The sequence below is a fragment of the Zalophus californianus genome, chromosome 9, assembly GCF_009762305.2.
Source record: "Zalophus californianus isolate mZalCal1 chromosome 9, mZalCal1.pri.v2, whole genome shotgun sequence".
Lineage (NCBI taxonomy): Eukaryota > Metazoa > Chordata > Mammalia > Carnivora > Otariidae > Zalophus > Zalophus californianus.
The window spans coordinates 66,804,262-66,823,072 of NC_045603.1; the positions used below are offsets into that span (position 1 = coordinate 66,804,262).

Genomic DNA, 18,811 nt, shown 5'->3' on the forward strand with positions numbered 1-18,811 from the left:
TCAGATTTTAAAATTCTTGCTGCCAAGTATGTCCTGGACACTGAGACCAACCATGCCAGGTAAATACATCATCTTTGGCCTTTCAGATGAGGAAACTGCCCATCAGGTGGGCAGGCGACTCACCCCAGTATGTGTGCCTGGCTGGTGCCACAGGCAGGACGGGAAGCCTCGTCCTGCAGATTTCAAGGCTTTCCTCTCCCCACACAGGCTTGTAACATGCCCCCAGATCAACAAATAAGCCAAAAATAAATCCAATCCCAAAGCAAAAATAGTCCTTCTTTTTCTAGTTTCCTCCAGTTGAGAAAGAAAAACAAGAATGGGGAGTTTCATTTATTAGAACAAAATATCATGTAATTTATTAAAATGACCAAATTATATACAGTTGTATAAGGTCTCACAATGTCTCCAAAGTCCCAGCATGTTCTCATACTTGATATAGACACATGTCTTTGTGCTGCACTTCACATTTTATCTGGAAGATATCAATTCTTTGGGGTATAAAAGGCATTATAAGCAGAAAGTCAAAGCTCAACAAGGATTTTCTTTTTTCTTTTAATTTTCTTGCAGAAAGGCTTGCAGGTAGACCACTCAACCTGATAGGACACCCCTAGTGGGTGTCAAGTGTGATAGGGGCGTGCGCTTCTAGGACACGTAGGAGGCATTGTGGACAACACTCTGAGCAAACTTAGGGATATTTTCAATTGTTGTTTCCAACTGGCTGATGATTACTTCAGAACAAGTCTCCCGTCATGGCCTGGCACTTGATCTGCAGAATTCCTTGAAAAACACCGAGCCCAGCAGGTATGATATATCATATGCCCAACAAAGACAAAAAACGTCCTGGACGTTGCCATAACTCTCAAGGAGTTGTTAGAGTTCACTTAAGTACTTCTAAAAATACGATGGGTTAAACTTTCCGAGCTTGCTTCCTTCAGATGGACTGTCAATAAATAGGCAAAGGATAGCTATTACAAGAAAAAATGTACAATATTTAATCAGTCCTTATTCTGTGGTTTATCTGTGCTGAATCCCCCATTCAATTTGCATCCCCAAATTCTACCCTAAACTGAACACTGAGGTTTTGGGTTAACACTACATATAATAGGACTATTTTCTAAATCAAGTGTTATGAGCCTGCCTACTTGGTTTTTTTTCTGTAGGTGTAGAATGCATGGGTATGTTCCCATTAAAGCTATGTTCCCATGTGTCCCCCCCACCCCCCCGGCATGGTGACCTTACTGAGTGCAAGGATAATGTCTCTTAGAAACTGCTTAAGTCCCATAGTACTTTCTAGTGTTCCATGTATCATTTGTGAAACATATTTTTAGAATCTATTATGCCAGAGGCCAGGAGTTACAAATACAGCACAGCAGGCTGGACACAGTCCTGTCCCCACAGAACTGACTGCCAAAGTGGGTATAGCCAGGAGCCCTGGGGTCCCCAGTGAGAGGGAAATAGAGGGTCCTGCAGAAGCCCGCTGGAGGCCTGTAAAGGCTTCCTAGAAGAAATCCCAACTGGCCTGAGACTTGAAGGGCAAGTAGGAATCCACCAAGTGAAGAAGGAGCACGGGGGGTAGGGGGTGCAATGGGGAGGGCCAGGAACTGGAGAAATGGGGTATCTCTGACAGAGACCTGAATGCCCCATCTGAAGGCATGCAGCAACCATTTGCAGGTGACAGTCTAAAATATGGATGATGTGGGTGGTGAATGCTATGGGGCGCACTGTGCTGAGCTAGACTCTGCATGTAGGGTCCCAGCCAAGGTCCTGCCTCCCAGGAATGCTCCCTCATGAACAGGAGCCTAAATTTTACTCAGTACTCTTTATCTCTTATCAGCATGTGCAGTTCTCACTTTTAGTTGGGGCCCCTGTAGAGTACAGGGACAGAGGGAGGCTCTACCACCCACTCATCTACAAGTTTGCATTTGGGGAATGCTCACCATGGGGTGGGCAGTCCGATGTGTGTTGTGAATAGTAAACCCTGAGCCAGGCACTGTCCTAAGCCTCTGTCATATACTCGTGAATATTTTTCTTTTAATTCTTACAAACTCTCTCTGAGGTAGTATACACTATTATCCCTATTCTACAGATGAGGAAACTGAAGCACAGAGAGGCAGAGCAACTTGTCCAAGGTCACACAGCTAACAGCCGAGGAGTAGCATTTGAACCTGGCCAGCTCAGCTCAGCCTGAGCTCTTAGGTCCTGCCCCCTATGCTTCTCTACCTCAGCACAACGAGGAGCACCCCAAGCCTCTCTTCCTCCCAGGAATTTTCCTTCTGCTCGGGAAGGTGGACACAAACACCTACCCAGAGTACAGGGGCTATGCTAGAAATACGAATCACACAAATGTAACTCAAAAAACAAACTCAGGAGGCATAGTCCACAACATGAATATAAAACAGCATATGTTTTCCACAAGAGAAATGGCTACGACTTACTGAGTGTGCCTCCCAAGTACCTGGCATTTCATTTAAGTTACCTCATTGCCTTCTCATAACAATTATGTAAGGAAGATAGTATCTGTTCATCTGATGTAAGAGGAAACTCAAGCTAAGGTAAGTTGTGTAGCCAGGTCCAGCTGATGAAGCTGAGGTTCTTGTCCTGTTCACTGTGGCCTCCTTAAAATACAGCACTTTATCCTTACTCCAAAGAGTCGGCATCGATTTCAGGTAACTTCTCTTTGCTGTAGAGAGTAAGGGGAAGTATTTCAGTTCAGGCAGTTACCAGATTCACTTCCCAAATTCTGCAACAGGAAGTGGCTGCAAACACACCAAAACATCGTGCTCACGGCCGCCTGACTGCTTAAAGAGAAACCTCTAGCTGCAGACCACTCCATCTGAGGCTGACAGGAACACTGCCCAGAGCACTCTAAGATAGAAGGACGCCATCTTGGAGTTCTAGATCCTACTGGACCAGGGGAGAAGTGGTATGAAGAGCACTGCAAAGCAAAAGGGGGAGGAAGAAGAAGAAGAAGGGGAAGACAGAGGAGGGAAAGAAGGAGGGTGGATCAGACAGCACAGCACAATTAAAGCTTTAATCCTTCGAACAAGGTTTTCCTTCAACAGCAAAGAGTGCCTAACCTATGTTGTCAATTCAACCTCTGCCTTGGCTGTCAGGTATCCCAGAAAAAAAAAAAAAAAGACTAGGAAGCAAGAGTTTATATCCAAGATTTCAGGAGAGGAAGATACATTTTAACCTTGAAGTACACGATACATTGCTTCAAAGAATAAGGAAATGATGAAAATTATAACTTTGTTTTTAAACATATGTTACAATTTTATAACAGTTTCTTTCCTCCTTCCTCCAATCCCCCAGCCATGTGGACTAATACCAATTGTACTAATTAAACCTACAGTCACATAACCTGAAGATCAGTTTATATTAGTTTTTAACTCCTTTTGGAGAATAGAAAAGGGGCAAGGTATTAGACTTTCCAAAGAGAAGAAAAGAGAAAAGAACATAAAGGCAAATAAAACTAACCCAGCATTTGGGCATCAAGAGTAGCAATGATTCCAGTTAGAGTAACACAGAGGAAGGAATGTGCAGCTGAGTCAGAAATGTAGTGACCTGTGTGATAAACAAAGGGAAGTGAATCCTGTCCCTTCCGGCCAATGAGTGCAGACAGCAAGCGTGGAGCCTGGTGGCAGCCTGCTTTCCCCTGGGGCTGCTTGGGGATTAGGTAGATATAAACATCTTCAAATAACCCAAGATGTAAGAAATTGAAAGCATAACAAGCTGGAGTGGTCATCCGGTGATATATTTAGGAGAGCTTATTTTGCAAGCTAGAATTACAGAACAGCAAGATGTGGTCAATTAAAAGTATTTAAGGCTGAGTTTCTATGACTGAGAGGTAGTTGTAATCTCTGACCAAGAACGAGAAGAGACCACCATTCTCTGAAGATCAGGCAGTAATTTTAACAAACTGGCTCATTCACCATTGTGCCAACAGCCAGTTTCTACATCAAGACTAGTTCAAGATTTCAACAAAAGGAAGTGGTTTATAAAAGAATTACCAAGAACTCAGAAGTATTTAATGGGGGGAAACACTGCTATACAAGGAAAAGCTTGTTCTGTATACTATTTAGGCTACACATGTCTTTCAAGTTGCGGGGGAGTGGTGCTAGTAAAAGGTAGGACCTTTAAAAACAGACGCTGCTGCAAAATCCCTACACTCACAGAATTCTATGCGGCCTTGAGGCACAGTTAGGCCCCTCATCTCCCTGGAGCCTCATAATTAGCTACTTAGGTAGAACAAGAAATATGTTCATTTTACAGAGGAGGAAAGAGAGGCCCAGGAAGGTTAAATATATTGATATGGTGACGCAGCTAATAAATGCAGGACTGAGATAATCAAATTATCTTTTTTCCAAAGCCCATGCTTTTTTTTTTTCCCTAGGCCATGTATATCTCAAAAAGTAAATTCTGAGCTCAAAGACGTTAAAAAATTGAAATGATTTCAACTTTCTTTTTTTAAGATTTTTATTCATTTATTTGTCAGAGAGAGAGAGAGAGAGAGAGAGAGGGAACACAAGCAGGGGAAGTGGCAGGCAGAGAAAGCAGCAGACTCCCTGCTGAGCAAAGAGCCCGATGCGGGATTTGATCCCAGGACTCTGGGATCATGACCTGAGCAGAAGGCAGATGCTTAACCGACTGATTTCAACTTTCTTGACTTGTTGTTGAAACCTGTCTCCTTGGGGCACCTACGTGGCACAGTCAGTTAAGTGGCCGGCTCAGGTGGTAATCTCAGGACTCTGATCTCAGGGTCATGGGAGGGAGACCCGAGTGGGGCTCTGCTTGGGTTTCTGCTTGGGTTCTTGTTCCCTCTGCCCCTCCCCCCAGCACTCGTGCTCTCTCTCTCTCTCAAATAAGTAAATAAATCTTCAAAAAAAAAAAAAAAACCCATCTCCTAAGTTTCCTCGACTCTTAGTTATCATAACTTTGCTCACCTCTTCTGATGCACTTCTCACTTCTTTGCTGCTCACAATGGGCCCATTACCTACATGGAGCTTTCCTAAAGACTCTGCAAACATAGCCTCTCCCTTCTGGTTCTAAAGCAATGGTTACCTCGCTTTCCCCATCTGTCAGGTCTTGCTATGTAATCTTTGGTCTGTATATGACTTGCTTTACCTACAGAACTGTATGCTTGGCAGTGGAGGAACCATACATGGGTTCCCTTTTGTGAGCCACCTGCCTTACCCCTGCAGTACCCACTGCTGTGCTCGACACACAAAAGATGCTCACTAAATACAAACTGAATTGCAAAGAATGACTTATTCTCTCAGCATTCTATTCTTGCATGATAAATTGCTTCTTGGCATCATATAATTTGGGTACTACAGTAACTTGTATGATATACTGTGGGAAATTTATCAATTTCTTAAAATAATGATGTTTCAGTTGCATGAGGTTTAATTTGCTGACTTTGCATGAGTCAAAAATTTTATCTTAATTTCATCTGCTGTTTTATCAGCCTTTGCCTCTCTTGGGGGAAGAGTGGAAATACAGTGATAGTGAAAATAATAATAATAAATACCTGATATTTATTAAGTGTTTATCATGTGTCAGACCCATGCTAAATTATTCACATTTATTATTTCATTTAACCCTCATAATCCATCTCCTGAATTTACAGATGAGGAAACGGAGGCACCGGGGAGAGAAACAACTTTATCCCCGGTCCCACAGCTCACAGAGAGCAGATTCAAATCCCCCCCGGGGGCGATATTTTAAATCAGTCACTTAATGCAGTCACAAAAACAATGACTCCGTAGTCTTTTTTTAATGGTTATTGAGACGTAATCACTTTACAGGACTTGTCTACTTTAGTTTTCACAGAAACGCTTGAGATTTGTAACATGCTTCTGAACCCTGCAGTTAATAAGCTCTGTAACTTTGAGAACACTACTGCAGCTGAGGTTTTCTGCCTCCATTGCCTCCTCTCTAAAATGAGAATGCGAATAGTTATTGTCAGGATTAAACTAGTTTGTGTGGCAGGAAACACCTGTGAGGCAGCACCGGGTGCCCACAGCACGGTACTGATGGTGTCGCCTTAACTAGCGCTGTGGCCACTGCCTGTGGCCCATCTTCCCCAACACGGGTTCCACCTCATTTGTGGACATTCACTTACTTCCATACTAAGGCATATTCGTCATATGTCTCTCCAGTGTTCAGGATGTGCTTTAAAACAATTGGTTTGCCAAATATAAAAGAAATATGCCTAAATAAAAATCCACACTTTTATAAAATATAAATACACCTAAAACTGTGACTGGCACATATTATTAGGTCATTGAATATTTGATGACACATGTATAAATAAATGACTAGATGACCTAATAAAGGAATAAATGATCAAAAGCTCAAACAAGAAAGTGAATGACTAATAAACAAAATTATGAAGTTTAAATTGATCTGCAGAGCCTGGGAATAAGTGAATGCAAAGAGGAATAAAATGGAAGCCACGTTTCTTTTTTTTTAATTTTCCAAGAACTGTATTTCCATGTCTGTAAACCATGCCTCTATTAAAATGCAATTAATAGTTTCCAAAAATAAGTAGTATGAAGTCACATTCAAAGCTAATGAAGTCCACATCCAATTATAAGAGAACCTCAATGAGATCTCATTCAAAATTGAGGAAGGAAGTCTATGGTCAGGTTTTTATTTCATCCTTAATTTCCCACGCTTTTCAAAGAGCCATATTCTAACTCTTTCTCAAACATTTGCAAGGAAGTATTGAGACTGTGAAAATAGATACTCCAAATACCTACACAAATATTTACATTCTGTCTTTTTGGTTAAACAATTGACTTTGTTCTTTAGCATTTCGGTCAAAATACTTAAATGTTTTAAAACATCAATAACAAGAGGATATGGTTGTTCACCAGATAGTCTAAACTTACTGGTTTTAGCAAAAGCTTCACAAGCAGGAATTGGGCAATTAAAAAAATGTTAATGCACACACACCCTGAAAATAAGAAAAAAAGGGGGGTGGCGGTTGGCCATTTATTCTTTCTAACACAAAAACACATCTCTTCTACCTATGTATATATAGTCAAGACTTGCTGAGCATGTACAGTCACTCACATCACTGTGACAATAACCTCAATTTACTGACTTTACATAGGATTTACTTCAAAGGAGGTCTTCTATTGGCATGCATTGGTTTATTACTTTTCATAGCATCCCTGTACATAGGGATGTGACTAGCATCTTACCTTTATCACACAAGATTAAAACTGGAGGTACTAGGAAATGAAGTGACTTGCCCAAAGGAGACAAAGTCATATAACTATGACCTTATGAAACTTGGCTTAGAACTCACGTCTTCTTTCATATAATAGGGTGTTTTCCCACTAGATTATTCTTCCTTTATATAAATTTAAGCAGTCATAGTGCCCAGCTGGGCAGGATAGACTGACTACTTGGGCAGTTTCCAGGAAGATTTTTGGAGGGTGGGTTAACATGACCCAGTGGGTGTTCTGAGACTGGGGAGAAAGAGAAGCAAGGCAGACAGAACTGTGCACGTTGGGGGACATTCAGTGAGCAACAGGTGAATGACTGTGAACAGAGCAGCAAAAGAAAACCGTACAAGAAAAACTGAGAAACAGGAACGCTTTATAACACACTTCTTTCCCCACTGGCCTCATTTGAATCTTCCACTGCAGCCCTGAGTTTTGTATTTGTGCCTAAACGTCAGTCCGGACCTGAGCTCTCCCGTGCACGCTGGAGTTGCTCCAGCAAGAGCCCGGAGACCCGGTTCTCCAGTAGCCGGCTTGGGGCAGGTGGCTGTGTGAGAGGAGACAGCAGGAGGGTACGTCTAGTTACACTGAACCAGTCACATCTATGACACTGGATGGCACATTCTTTGGGGGTGAAGCCATTCAGAGGCCCTCTGCTGTAAAAGTCACAAGGAGGCATTTGGACACCCCTGGTCACCTCTTTCAAACCTGACTTGAGCTGCCAGGACTGAGTCACTTTCTTTCACTGTGGGTCTCATTACTGGTGGCTAGTTCCACCTGTTTCAATATTTGGTTGATGACAAAAGTGACCCTGGAGAGCTGAGCGACAGGGGCAGCTGAGCAGGCTTCCAAACCAACTGTGGGAGAAACCAAGATAAGCTGTCCCCTACAAGTGGGACTATGAAGACAACTAGGGCCAAAACAATGTGTTCCAATAGGTACCTTTGTCTTAGGCTCTTTCTTGGGGTTAACCACGGTTGGGTGGGGGATCAGTTTAACAGCAGCAGGAGACAAAGTCAGCTCAACTTCCAGCAGTAAGAACGCAGGGGAGACAGATGAAAACACCTCTGGACACGTGACACTAACACGAGAGGAGAAAGACTGGACAGCACAAATCTCTAAAAGAGACACCTGGAAGCAAGATCCATCACAAGCCCTTCTAATACAAGAATTCTCTAGAAGGAAACAGTCAAATAAGGCACCTTTGAGAGACGAAAGACAAAATCCTTCTCTGCCATCTTGAAATACTCCTCCCTTAAATCCCCTTAGCCTTGCCCTCCATGCAAACCCCACCATCACCCATTTTGTAAGTTAACTGCTACATTCTGGGATATAATGCCAGAAACAGATTTCGCCCAGTAAAGCTTTTTACCCACCCAACTTCTCAAAAGCACTTGCCCTTTCCAACCATCTCTCATGAGTAGATGAAGTGACTAATTCTTCACTGTTTAAGCAATGAAGTTGTCCTTTGTCTAAATCTTGCAAATCCAAGAAAGGGTTGTCAGCTCTCAGAGAAACAGGGACCAATGTCAGGGGGTGGTAGAGTAAACAACTACCTAAAGAGAAGCTCAAAAGATCTGGGGTTTCATTTCATTTCAACTTGCCGCTTATTATCCGTGTGGCCTTCTGTAAGTAACTCAACTGCTGTGTCTGCTTTCTTCCTCATAAAATCCGCTAATGTCTTCCTCTTGATGCATTTTAAGTAACAAGGAATCCAGTGTTCAACACACAGTCTCTCTCCCGTACCTGGTCATTCACACTAATGGTTTCGCGTCACTCCCTAAGGACACTTTTGTTTCTGGAATGTGTATATTCTGATCATCAGAATCTCAGAAAAAGACCACAAAATAGGCAAGACCATCAAAATCAAAGTTGGCCCTTTACAAGTGGTTATACGATGTTAATAATATTCACCTCTCTCTGAAATCTAGTTTCTCACTGAAACAATTTACTCTATAAAACAAGAATAATGTTGTAATTAAAGATGATTTCAATTTAGGAATTGTCAGTGAATTCGATTAAAGGTAGACTTGGGAAAATTGTGTATTGTATCTGAATAATCTGTGATTTTCTTGATGCCTTTCTTCAACTGCTACAAGCACTGATATTTTCAGGATATTAAAACATCTATGTTGGGACGGCTGGGTGGCTCAGATGGTTAAGCATCTGCCTTAGGCTCAGGTCATGACCTCCAGGTCTTGGGGTCAGCCTGCATCGGGCTCCCTGCTTAGCGGGGGGGTCTGCTTCTCCCTCTCCCTCTGCCTCTCCCCTCAGTTCTCTCCCTCTTTCTCTCTCTCTCTCAAATGAATAAATAAAATCTTTAAAAATAAATAAATAAGTAAATAAACAAACATCTGTGTTAAACCAGAATATTCAACGCCATCACAGTTCAGCACTTCCCCGCTGAGAAAGGTTTTCACTAGATGATATTTAGGGACAACGGGACAACTTTTTATAACCATTAAGCCTCATCAGATTATTACTAAAAATTTATCTTCTATGAAATTTTGAGGATCATAACAAATATATTAAGCAAGAAAGTATGGAAATATCACTCTCTTTGTCAAATGAGAGAAGTGGCACAGGAAAAGAGACACGTTTACCATAAATCACAAATACAGGTTTCTGAGATAAAAACAGAGAGCAGGATCCTAGGCACGGAGAGTTGACTCGGTCTCCCCCTTTGACTATGAACACACATGCCCGAAGGGACGCAGACTTTTCCCCATGCCTCACAAGAATTAGCATCGGAGAGAACCCGCTGTTTGTCCCTCAGCCCACTGTGCTCTACAGGTAACACTCCGAGGCCCACAGAGTTTAGGCAACTTGCCCAAGATCACATAGCTAGTCAGAGAGGCCTCCTCCCGACCCCCCTCAACAGGCTTCTTTCCCAGATACCGCTCAACTCAGTTCCATCTCCCACCACACGCGCCTGGAACGGGCTCACTCATGCACTTGACAAAAATGTACTGCGAACCCACCTAGCATGCTAAGCCCTACGTATCACGCAAGTTCTCATCAGCTAAAACATGTTAGGTTACCCTCCCTCCCAGTGAGGGAAGAAAAAAGCTCAAAAGTCAAAATGAACAGATAAATAGGTGAGAATGAGCCTCAACACAGTCTTTAAGATCAGACAGACCTGGATGCCCAGCCTGACTGTACCCTTTACTAAGGCCCAGTGACCTTGGGCCTCTGTGTCCTCTTGTGTAAAACTGAGGCATTTTGTGAGGATTAAACAAGATAATGTTGTGTGTGTTTTTTTTAAATAGTACAGTGTGTGGACAAAGGGTCTCAGTAAGTGGTAGTAATTACCACCACCACCCACTGAATCAGGCTAGGAGTGGAATAACTACTCTTACTCTTCCTTCCTCCACCCCCCGGCCACAGAACACTCAGCGCCGGCCACCTGTCCCACGTCCATGGGGAGAGCAACGGGGAACTTCGAAAGGGCCTTGCCAGCCGTCAGGTCCTGGCTCTGCCGCGCAGGACTTGCTGATTGTCTGTCTCCGACTTTCGCAGTACACCAGGACATTTAAATTCCTTAGTCCATGAATCGTCTACCAGTCCAAACTTGTGCACATTCCTGCCAGAAAAATTCAGAACCTTGCCGTATAAGTGTTTAGTTAACAGGAAGATATCAGACCAAGATGAGAACTACTAACCTAAAAAACAAAAGAAGTGTTTTGTGAGCTTTCCCCAACATGCCTTTTATCTCTTGTCTCTGAAATTCATTTAATCCTTAACAATGTGGGGCATTACATGAAAACCAGCCCTGGATCCCTAGCCTCCTGAGCTCTCCTGGAGGAGATCGGATAAATACGGGTAAACACCCAGCGACGGATATGGAGACACAAAAGGCAGTCTCGGCTATATAAAGATAGGCACCGGCTTCAAGGAAAAGAGTTCTAAAGGGCAGTGGGGTGCTGGGCAGACTGCAGAGCTGACCAGACAGCAAAGCGAGACAGTAGGGGGGCAGCAGAACGAGTGACCCCTCAGTAGCCGAGGGCAAAAGTGAGGGAATGTGCAAACTTCTCCAGAACACCTTAGCACCCACCTGGTTGACAAGAACCAGAGAGCTGAACGAGAGTAGAAGGCGGACATAAATTACGGAGCAAGTTTCTCTACCTCACCTGTTTATCTGCATTGATCGGGTAATGAGTCAGCTTTCTATTTACCTTTACCAGAAGTGGGAATGTGAATGCCCCAAACCCAAATAACTTCAAAACCCTGGAAGTGACTTATTGGCCTCATCTCAAATCACCGAAAGGTAGAGACATCTAGGAGTAATGGCAGAACTTTTTTTTTTAACACTATTAAAAATTATAAGAAGAGCTAGAGAACTACAAACCTATCTCTGATTTAAAAAGTTACCTTTTTATGAATGTTTTTGTTAACATGTCTTGCCGCATATGATGGCAAGTTTGTAAGGACTAGAAGTCATTAAAGCTTATGTTTTTGCTGTTTGGACAATGATCCCTAATACGTCAGCACGGCGTTGTCAGTGCGTACCGTTATAAATACTTCTTGACTAAGCTGGTCATGTTCCTTACACAGGTCATAAGACACACACATACCCCTTTCAAGAAACCTTGATTCATTCCTCCACGAAGGCCCAGCAGGCCACACTGGGGACAATTTTGAGAGTAAAATAATATTTCTCCTTTAACGAGTGCATTCAACGTGACAGGCACTATTCTAGTACTTTACTCATTACTTCCAGTCCTTGCTGATAAAGGAATTCCAACCTATGATAAAGCAGCTGTTGTTACAGATGAGAAAACAGGGCCTAGAGAAGAGAAGCGATGTGCCCAGGTCCCACAATTAATAAGTCACTGCAGGACCCTACAGTCCAGCTGTACCCAACTCCACACTGCAGCTGTGGGGTCTTGCTCAAGAAGGAGGCAGATTAGGGAAAGGCTCTGGGCAGAATCTCTCATGCCTATACCTAAAATTTAAAACAAAACAAAACAAAACCTTGTCTTTGTAAACCTTTAAATTGTTTTTCAAATAGAAAATTGCATGAAATACCCAGTGCATAAGCCCCAACAATCACCACACAAGATTGAAACCAGACCCTTAAGCCAATGAAGAGCTCTTTTCCCAAGACACGGCTATGGAAAAGAGGTCAGATTTCTTGGGGCTCCCCAAACACCTTCTTCCACCTGCCAGGAGCTCTGCTGTCGAGGTCTAACACCAGCTGGGTTGAAAATAATTGCAGTTTGAGGGCTCACTTCGTCGCCCCTGACAGCCAAAATAAATCTTACTTGTCAAGATAATCTCATAGGGAACAATCCGCCCTGTCCTGCCGACTCTCCCCACTCAGAAAGACGGGTCTTGCACAGCCCCCTCCCCGCCCACCCTCGGGCCCGGGCTCTGCTGACAGTGAGAAGGGGCCCATGGGTGGGGGAGCAGCTGCTAACCCCAACACCAGCCTGGACTCCCACAGCACACTGGCTCCGCGTTCCCCGGGAGGGTGCCCTGGCCAGGGTGCAGGGATAACTTCAGCCTCTACGGAGGCAGCAGGGAAAGGCCAGTGTGCTCAGATTGTTGTTTCTGGATCGGTTTAGCAAGTCTGGGCTTTGGGAAACATGAGGCCGTGCAAGGACTGAAAGAGGCCCTTGTTGAAAGGGAGCTGCCTCCCTTCTCTCTCTCCACGTGACTCTCCACGAGCATGACGCCCAGGACTCCTGTACCCCTCTCACCGCCTTATCAGAACCTCAGCCACCACCTTGGGAATCCATGGTGACCACAACGCCACGGAGAAGACGTTTCCAGCTGACTGGGACAGTCCCAGCAGTGCCCAAGGAACCCATGAAAGAAGAAGTGTAGGTGAAGGGGCCATGAAAGAAGCGTAGGTGAATGAAGCACCACAGATGGGTACCTTCATTATCTGAGGGAGATAAGAGACTGGCCAGCAGATACAGCTCAACCGGGACAAAACTGAAGCAATGCTGGGCACAACAGAAAGACAGAAATCAAAAAGCTAGAAGGGGAAAAAAAAAAAAGAAAAGAAAAGAAAAACACCTCACCTTTCTTACAGAAGGCACAGATGTGGAATTCAAACCAATTATATTTTCCAACCCAGAAAAATGTTTATCAGACTGTACCTTTATTTGGGAGCACCAATACCACTCTACAGCCTCTCTTTCCAAATACCCTTCTTCTATCACTATATTACTAGACTTTTTAGAATATTGACAACTCATTTTTCTGAATCTCTCCCTCTCTTCCAGCTTGAATCTCCAGGAATAATAATAATAATATAAAAGAAAAGACAATCTTTAAAAAAAAAAAGGAGGACCTGAAAAGTTTTATTTTTTTTAAGATTTTATTTATTTATTTGAGAGAGAAAAAAAGAGAGAGTGCGCACACATGCTGGGGTGGGGGCAGAGGGAAAGGGAGAAGCAGACTCCCCGCTGAGCAGGGAACCCAACAACATGTGGGGCTCCATCCCAGGACCCCGAGATCATGACCTGAGCTGAAGGCAGATGCTTAAAACTGAGCCACCCAGGGGCCCCGAACCTGAAATGTTTTAGATATGAATTATGATTTCCTTTAGAGGACATGATTTCTTTCTACACTGCCTTTATGAATATATGCCCAGCCATGGTTTCATGGTTCAATCCCTTGCTACTTTTTGTCTCACAGGGGAGCTAACAGCTACCGCTTTCCCTGCCTCCAGGCTCACACTCTCCAAGCTACCCACCACCCTGCTACCCAAGCAGAATTCTAAATTTTAAATCTCTTCATGTTCTCCTTCTTGACATTTTTCAATAGCTACCCATTACCTAGAGCAGAGGTTCTTAATCTTTTGTAGACTCCTGATCAGAGCTTTGGTTACTGTTTTTCACTCCTTGAAAGTGAATCACCCATGACATACGTAAAGTTCTCTAAAGGAAGAAAGGGAGTTCTACCGTAATTGGAATGGATTGCCTTCTATGTACAATAGTGTGTCATCCATGGTTAATCTTATAAAATTAAGTCCTTTATGAAGTAGATTCTTTGCAATTCTTTTTAAATTGGATTTAAAAAGTTTATACCCCTACTGGTTTGCCAGTTATGTTGTATAAAATACTTAAAAGAGTTGTCTGACTAAAAGATAACTTACACATTTTTTATTTGCAAAAGATGAGGCTCCCAAGTTGTCTGACCTTTCCTGTGATGACTAGTGGCTGCCAGGATCGTGCAGATATTTTCAGAAAAATAAATATGCTTAATATATCTCTTCAAGGTAAAGACGACATATTCATCATAAATAATAACTGTTTTTCTAAATAAATCTGCTATTTTGAAAATGGGTGTAGTAGGCAGTCTCTGAGACTGCCCCTCTCCCCCTCACACCCTCAGTCCCCTGACCCCACCCCCCCATCCTTTCTTCCTGGTATCCAGGTTCTTGTATAATCCCCTCCACTTGAGTATAGGCTGGATGTAGGCACTGACTTCTAACAAACAGAATATTTAAAAAAGTTACTTGAAATTATGTCACAAAAAGACTGTGATTTCCATCTTATTTGCCCTCTCTCATTCTCACTTTCTGGAGAAACCCACTGGCAAGGAACCACTCTCTCTGGCCAATAGCCAGTGAGGACCTAAGGCCTGCCAACAGGCATGTAAATGAGCTTAAAAGCAGATTCTCCCCCAATCCAGCCTTGACTGGAGAACTGGCCAACACCTCAATTGCAGTCCTGAGACAAAAAGAACACAGCTAAGCCAGTCTTGAATTCCTGACCCAGAAAAATGATGAGATGAGATGATAAATGTCTGCTGTTTAAGGCCACTAATTTGGGGGACAGTCTGTTACACAGCAAGAGATAACTCATACATTTGGGAAATATTTCCCCATCATTAACGAGTTGATGGCTGAAAATAACGTGAATGTGTCTCACTTAAAAAACAACAACAACAAACTCTCCTATCTGCATATTAGAAAATTAGAAACAGAATTCCCTAGGCTATTTAAAATTTCCCAGATAAAGACTATGCATGGGTTTGAACCAATTGCTAAAAATGAAAACTGCAGCGCCTTCCAAAGAGTTTGCAAGAATGACTTATTAACATCAGGGAAGATGGAAAGTTAGTCATTAAATTTCAAGAAAAACCTGAACATAGGGCTTGAGATTTGAAAAAAAAAATAGCATCAGGATTTAGTGAATCCTGCCAATAAACACTTCTTCGATTGGCACTCTACCTCCTTTTGAAGTACCTTGTTTTGATTAAACCCAGAAATCAAAATAAACTGAGCTTAAAACCAGTCCTTTGAATTATCCTATCACAAAGCATTAAACTAACCAAAGTTTTCAAACCTTCAAGCACATTGCTCATTCTAATTTTGAATATTTTAATGAGCGCAAAGAAAGAAATACCTTTAGATATTGTCCATGTAATCTTATCCCTATGTATTTCGTAAGAGATACAAGACTAGCACATACATAAATGAAAATCCATACAAAGTATTAAATAATTACATATTTGAAGACTAACACGTTCAAGGTGTTTTTACCATTCGGTGTATGCAACTGAGAAAGTTCATGGGACCCTGACCTCAAGGTTAAGTCCAAATGCTTTCCTTTAGTTTGCATAACTTCCAGCTCTCTTTCCAGTCCTGCACTTGGAGCCACTTACAATTCTCAAGACGCTTTTGCAGTGGGCTCAAAAGCAGACCCTCCCGGCTGAAGGGTCTTCCAACAGCACCCCTCCGCAGCTCCCCTCCCAGTGTTCGTGCCCACCGAAGTAGGAACCCATACTTCAATGCTCAGCTTACATGTCAACCGTTTCAGGACTTTGCCCCTCTCTACCCCCCCCCCCCACTCCCCTCAATACCCTCCCGGTGCCTCTGTAATTCCTTTATTATAGGACTCACCACGCTATGGCGTATTTTAAGGATTTGCTTATTTTTCATCTACCCATACTAAACTGAGGGCTTTTGACAACATTTGCTCAGTAGCAGACGGTCAACAAACATCTGTTGAATAGACGAATGTACTCGTGAATTCATTTTCTTCAGATTGTTTTTCTCCACAGCTCAAAGTCTAACAAGTTGAGAAGGGACTCTCCCTTCTCATCCTGGCCAGCTATCTGGCTTCCTCACCGCCAAGATTTAATTTCGTAACTTTTTTTCAAAAAATGTCAAAAATCGAGGTAAGGATCAGACCCAGCAAATTCTGAGCACATTTCTCAAAGTATCATGTAAGCGGCGCTATTGGGTGGTAGGAAGCCAGACTACCTCAGGTTGCCTCCACCGCGGCCACCCGGGCACAAGAAATATCCTCACGCTCCTCAGCTTCCTCACCTGGTAAACGGGAAAAGAATGACGAACTCATATAAGCGGTGCCCCGGGCGGCCCCCGGATCCGTCCTTCGCGCCAGCAGTGTGGGGACCGCACAGACCCAGGGACGCCCCTCCTTCCCGCCTCCGACCACCCTCCAACCTCTTTTCCAGTCACAAACTTCGCCACCCTCTTCTCGGCCCCCCTCCGCCCCCCGGGGCCCGCCAGCACCCTGTCTGGGGCCCGGCTTCCGGCCTCGCCAGGCTCCCGTCCCCGCGCGGCGGAGGCCCGTCCACCACCCGCGGCCTCGCACGCCGCCGGCCTCCCCGCCTCTCGCTCCACCGCGAGGCCCAGGCTCCGGCCGCGGGGCCCCGCGTCCCCCGCCTCCTCGCTCCCCAGCGAATGGCCCAGGAGAAGCCCGACCGCGCCCGCGACTCCGGAGGATGCAGGCCCGGAGGCCGTGCGCCAGCCTCCCGAGCCCAGCGGCCCGGGGCCTGGCCCTGCGCAGACGCCCCGCTGCCGTTCCTTCGCTCCCCGCCCAACCGCGGCCCGGGCCCCGCCGCCGGACTCCGCCAGACGACGCGGGCTTGCGCCCGACTCACCTCGGCAGGCTGGAGCCACCCGGCGGGCTGGGCGCGGGTCTCTTCCCGAGGCTCAGCCGCAAGCGCGCCTGGGGGCCCCGGCAGCCCTGGAGGGCCCTCGGGCTCGTGCCGGGGCCTCTGCGGTGGGCCACTAGGCAGCTCTGTAGCCCCCCGGGAGCCCTCTCCCAACCGTGGACCGAGGGGAAACAATAAAGCTTTTTGCAGCAAATAATAATATAATAATAATTAATGCATATAGGTGTGGCACAGAGTAAAAGTTCAATAAACGTTGGTTACAATCCTATTGCTCTGGCAGAGACATTAAGCAAGTATATAATAAGTACTAAGTCCCAGACTAGACGTGCCCTGTACCTCCAGTGAATACCTACATGCACTCACAGCTAGAAGTACCTAAAGGGCAGGTACTCTGGACACTTTTATTTTCATTGTTGTGGTCCCAGGGCCTGGCATATAGTAGGTGTTCAGTTAACGTTTGTTGTTTATTTCAAAATTCCCCATATATTCCTGCCTTGTACAGATTTGGATTCACATTGTGTTTCAGATCATCCTTTGGAAGCATTCTCAGGGTATCTATTGTCAGAAGCAGGATGTGGGAAAACAGTTAATGTGGCTGATGTTGCAGGAAAAGCTGAGAAAGACAAGGGAGGAAATTACAGTTCAATAGAAACCAAAAGTCAATCAGTAATTTAATGGGAAATGATTCACAAAAGCAGTATTTACACACAAGTACAACTTGTTCCAGTGAATTCATAAAGTAAAAAAAAAGGTTTATTTAAAAACAAACAAATAACAACCTTGGCAAATTCTAACAGAATAAAAATGTTTGCAATTAAATCAATTCTGTTGTCAGAATTCTTTGACTTGCAGATGACTATAGGAGATTAACTAGTATAAGAAAGGAATTCAGTGCGTTCACAAAAGTGACAATTTTAGGGGTTTGTTGCAGGGACTTATAAACTGTCATTAGGTGGGTCCTTCAATCTCTCTACCCCTTTAACTATACATCCATCCATCCATCTCTCTGCCTCCTGATCCATCTCTCTAGCTTTCAGTTATCTCTTACTGGAGGCAGGTTTTCTTCATCTGGCAGGGAAAAAAAAAAAGGCAAAGCCACCAAAAACTTCAGGCATACATCATCCCAGTTCACTGGCCAAGGGTGGAAAGTTTCTTTTTCCTTTTGGGTCCATATAGGGTAGAAAGGAATGCAGGGTAACCCAAACAATATTTATCCACCACATCCACAACGGAAAAAACACTCCGAATTCGACTACTCCAACCCACAAACCACTATCCATCTTCACATTCCCTTCCAGTGCCACTGAATAACTCTTATATAGCATCCTGGCTCATATTTTTTCATCTGACATTTTGTCATAAGCATTTTACCTATTGCTACATAGACTTTATAGTGATCACTTTTAAGTGTCTATGTAACATTTAGTAAGGTGTTAGTCACTATGCAATAATTTACTTATGTCCTTAATGATTAGTATTTCGCAATTTCTAGATGTCGCTGTCATTTTAAAATATGGTAATTATTCTCTTCTTACCGATAGCATGTTACTTTTTAAAAAGTATTTCCTTAATATAATTCTCAGAAATTGGATCAATGAGTGAAATGGTAAGAACATTTATACAGATTTAATTCTTAAAATATATAACCAAATGTATGTTCAAAAGTTGTACCAATTTTCAGGGCCTCTAGTAAT

General features: G+C 43.7%; 1 long non-coding RNA gene across 2 annotated transcripts; it reads right to left on the reverse strand.

Moving 5' to 3' along the window:
• Positions 1–373: 373 nt before the first annotated feature.
• On the reverse strand, positions 374–16,800 carry LOC113921539. Of its 2 annotated transcripts, none has more exons than XR_003519720.2 (3): positions 16,525–16,800; positions 2,477–2,680; positions 374–940 (listed from the first exon to the last, which is right to left on the reverse strand). It is a non-coding gene; the product is annotated as an uncharacterized LOC113921539 (long non-coding RNA). The 2 variants fall into 2 exon arrangements; XR_003519719.2 differs by having other exon boundaries at positions 374–965.
• Positions 16,801–18,811: the final 2,011 nt, after the last annotated feature.